The following is a 4,655-nucleotide window of genomic DNA, read 5'->3' on the forward strand; positions in this document are numbered from 1 at the left end:
GGTTTTGTTGGTTTTCAGCAAATGAACATATTTCAGCGAGCCAGAAGTTTTTTCTTTAATAGCGTAAGATATTATCTTAAAATACAAGAAGTTTTCGTGGTTCTTGTCAAATTTTGTTGGTTTTCATCCAATGAACTTATTTCAGTCAGCTAGATCTTTCTTCTTCAAAGCAAAAAGATTTTATCTTCAAATACAAGAACTTTTCGCGGTTTTGATGGTTTTCAGCAAATGAATATATTTCAGCGAGCTGGGAGTTTTTTCTTTAACAGAGTAAGATTTTATCTTAAAATACAAGAACTTTTCGTGGTTCTTGTCAATTTTTGTTGGTTTTCATCTAATGAACTTATTTCAGTCAGCGAGATCTTTCTTCTTCAAAGAAAAAAGATTTTATCTTCAAATACAAGAACTTTTCGTGGTTTTGATGGTTTTCAGCAAATGAACATATTTCAGCGAGCTGGAAGTTTTTTCCTGAATAGAGTAAGATTTTATCTTAAAATACAAGAACTTTTCGTGGTTCTTGTCAATTTTTGTTGGTTTTCATCTAATGAACTTATTTCAGTCAGCTAGATCTTTCTTCTTCAAAGCAAAAAGATTTTATCTTCAAATACAAGAACTTTTCGTGGTTTTGATGGTTTTCAGCAAATGAACAGATTTCATCGAGCTGGAAGTTTTTTCTTTAATAGCGTAAGATTTTATCTTAAAATACAAGAACTTTTCGTGGTTCTTGTCAATTTTTGTTGGTTTTCATCTAATGAACTTATTTCAGTCAGCTAGATCTTTCTTCGTCAAAGCAAAAAGATTTTATCTTCAAATACAAGAACTTTTGGTGGTTTTGTTGGTTTTCAGCAAATGAACAGATTTCAGCGAGCTGGAAGTTTTTTCCTTAATAGAGTAAGATTTTATCTTAAAATACAAGAACTTTTCGTGGTTCTTGTCAATTTTTGTTGGTTTTCATCGAATGAACTTATTTCAGTCAGCTCGATCTTTCTTCTTCAAAGCAAAAAGATTTTATCTTCAAATACAAGAACTTTTCGTGGTTTTGATGGTTTTCAGCAAATGAATAGATTTCAGCGAGCTGGAAGTTTTTTCTTTAATAGCCTAAGATTTTATCTTAAAATACAAGAACTTTTCGTGGTTTTGATGGTTTTCAGCAAATGAACATATTTCAGCGAGCTGGAAGTTTTTTCCTTAATAGAGTAAGATTTTATCTTAAAATACAAGAACTTTTCTTGTTCTTGTCAATTTTTGTTGGTTTTCATCTAATGAACTTATTTCAGTCAGCTGGATCTTTCTTCTTCAAAGCAAAAAGATTTTATCTTCAAATACAAGAACTTTTCGTGGTTTTGTTGGTTTTCAGCAAATGAACATATTTCAGCGAGCCAGAAGTTTTTTCTTTAATAGCGTAAGATATTATCTTAAAATACAAGAAGTTTTCGTGGTTCTTGTCAAATTTTGTTTGTTTTCATCTAATGAACTTATTTCAGTCAGCTAGATCTTTCTTCTTCAAAGCAAAAAGATTTTATCTTCAAATACAAGAACTTTTCGCGGTTTTGATGGTTTTCAGCAAATGAACAAATTTCAGCAAGCTGGGAGTTTTTTCTTTAACAGAGAAAGATTTTATCTTAAAATACAAGAACTTTTCGTGGTTCTTGTCAATTTTTGTTGGTTTTCATCTAATGAACTTATTTCAGTCAGCTAGATCTTTCTTCTTCAAAGCAAAAAGATTTTATCTTCAAATCCAAGAACTTTTTGTGGTTTTGATGGTTTTCAGCAAATGAACAGATTTCAGCGAGCTGGAAGTTTTTTCTTTAATAGCCTAAGATTTTTTCTTAAAATACAAGAATTTTTCGTGGTTCTTGTCAATTTTTGTTGGTTTTCATCTAATGAACTTATTTCAGTCAGCTGGATCTTTCTTCTTCAAAGCAAAAAGATTTTATCTTCAAACACAAGAACTTTTCGTGGTTTTGATGGTTTTCAGCAAATGAACATATTTCAGCGAGCTGGATGTTTTTTTCTTTAATAGCGTAAGATATTATCTTAAAATACAAGAAGTTTTCGTGGTTCTTGTCAAATTTTGTTGGTTTTCATCTATTGAACTTATTTCAGTCAGCTAGATCTTTCTTCTTCAAAGCAAAAAGATTTTATCTTCAAATACAAGAACTTTTCGCGGTTTTGATGGTTTTCAGCAAATGAACAAATTTCAGCGAGCTGGGAGTTTTTTCTTTAACAGAGAAAGATTTTATCTTAAAATACAAGAACTTTTCGTGGTTCTTGTCAATTTTTGTTGGTTTTCATCTGATGAACTTATTTCAGTCAGCTAGATCTTTCTTCTTCAAAGAAAAAATATTTTATCTTCAAATACAAGAACTTTTCGTGGTTTTGTTGGTTTTCAGCAAATGAACATATTTCAGCGAGCTGGGAGTTTTTTCTTCAGTAGCGTAAGATTTTATCTTAAAATACAAGAACTTTTCGTGGTTCTTGTCAATTTTTGTTGGTTTTCATCTAATGAACTTATTTCAGTCAGCTAGATCTTTCTTCTTCAAAGCAAAAAGATTTTATCTTCAAATACAATAACTTTTCGTGGTTTTGATGGTTTTCAGCAAATGAACATATTTCAGCGAGCTGGAAGTTTTTTCTTTAATAGCCTAAGATTTTATCTTAAAATACAAGAACTTTTCGTGGTTTTTGTCAATTTTTGTTGGTTTTCATCTCATGAACTTATTTCAGTCAGCTAGATCTTTCTTCTTCAAAGCAAAAAGATTTTATCTTCAAATACAAGAACTTTTCGTGGTTTTGTTGGTTTTCAGCAAATGAACATATTTCAGCGAGCCAGAAGTTTTTTCTTTAATAGCGTAAGATATTATCTTAAAATACAAGAAGTTTTCGTGGTTCTTGTCAAATTTTGTTGGTTTTCATCTAATGAACTTATTTCAGTCAGCTAGATCTTTCTTCTTCAAAGCAAAAAGATTTTATCTTCAAATACATGAACTTTTCGCGGTTTTGATGGTTTTCAGCAAATGAACAAATTTCAGCGAGCTGGGAGTTTTTTCTCAACAGAGAAAGATTTTATCTTAAAATACAAGAACTTTTCGTGGTTCTTGTCAATTTTTGTTGGTTTTCATCTAATGAACTTATTTCAGTCAGCTCGATCTTTCTTCTTCAAAGAAAAAAGATTTTATCTTCAAATACAAGAACTTTTCGTGGTTTTGTTGGTTTTCAGCAAATGAACATATTTCAGCGAGCTGGGAGTTTTTTCTTCAGTAGCGTAAGATTTTATCTTAAAATACAAGAACTTTTCGTGGTTCTTGTCAATTTTTGTTGGTTTTCATCTAATGAACTTATTTCAGTCAGCTAGATCTTTCTTCTTCAAAGCAAAAAGATTTTATCTTCAAATCCAAGAACTTTTTGTGGTTTTGATGGTTTTCAGCAAATGAACAGATTTCAGCGAGCTGGAAGTTTTTTCTTTAATAGCCTAAGATTTTTTCTAAAAATACAAGAATTTTTCGTGGTTCTTGTCAATTTTTGTTGGTTTTCATCTAATGAACTTATTTCAGTCAGCTAGATCTTTCTTCTTCAAAGCAAAAAGATTTTATCTTCAAATACAAGAACTTTTCGTGGTTTTGATGGTTTTCAGCAAATGAACATATTTCAGCGAGCTGGAAGTTTTTTCTTTAGTAGCGTAAGATTTTATCTTAAAATACAAGAACTTTTCGTGGTTCTTGTCAATTTTTGTTGGTTTTCATCTAATGAACTTATTTCAGTCAGCTAGATCTTTCTTCTTCAAAGCAAAAAGATTTTATCTTCAAATACAAGAACTTTTCGTGGTTTTGATGGTTTTCAGCAAATGAACATATTTCAGCGAGCTGGAAGTTTTTTCCTTAATAGAGTAAGATTTTATCTCAAAATACAAGAACTTTTCTTGTTCTTGTCAATTTTTGTTGGTTTTCATCTAATGAACTTATTTCAGTCAGCTGGATCTTTCTTCTTCAAAGCAAAAAGATTTTATCTTCAAATACAAGAACTTTTCGTGGTTTTGTTGGTTTTCAGCAAATGAACATATTTCAGCGAGCCAGAAGTTTTTTCTTTAATAGCGTAAGATATTATCTTAAAATACAAGAAGTTTTCGTGGTTCTTGTCAAATTTTGTTGGTTTTCATCCAATGAACTTATTTCAGTCAGCTAGATCTTTCTTCTTCAAAGCAAAAAGATTTTATCTTCAAATACAAGAACTTTTCGCGGTTTTGATGGTTTTCAGCAAATGAACATATTTCAGCGAGCTGGGAGTTTTTTCTTTAACAGAGTAAGATTTTATCTTAAAATACAAGAACTTTTCGTGGTTCTTGTCAATTTTTGTTGGTTTTCATCTAATGAACTTATTTCAGTCAGCGAGATCTTTCTTCTTCAAAGAAAAAAGATTTTATCTTCAAATACAAGAACTTTTCGTGGTTTTGATGGTTTTCAGCAAATGAACATATTTCAGCGAGCTGGAAGTTTTTTCCTGAATAGAGTAAGATTTTATCTTAAAATACAAGAACTTTTCGTGGTTCTTGTCAATTTTTGTTGGTTTTCATCTAATGAACTTATTTCAGTCAGCTAGATCTTTCTTCTTCAAAGCAAAAAGATTTTATCTTCAAATACAAGAACTTTTCGTGGTTT

The sequence above is a fragment of the Heptranchias perlo genome, unplaced genomic scaffold, assembly GCF_035084215.1.
Source record: "Heptranchias perlo isolate sHepPer1 unplaced genomic scaffold, sHepPer1.hap1 HAP1_SCAFFOLD_100, whole genome shotgun sequence".
Classification (NCBI taxonomy): domain Eukaryota; kingdom Metazoa; phylum Chordata; class Chondrichthyes; order Hexanchiformes; family Hexanchidae; genus Heptranchias; species Heptranchias perlo.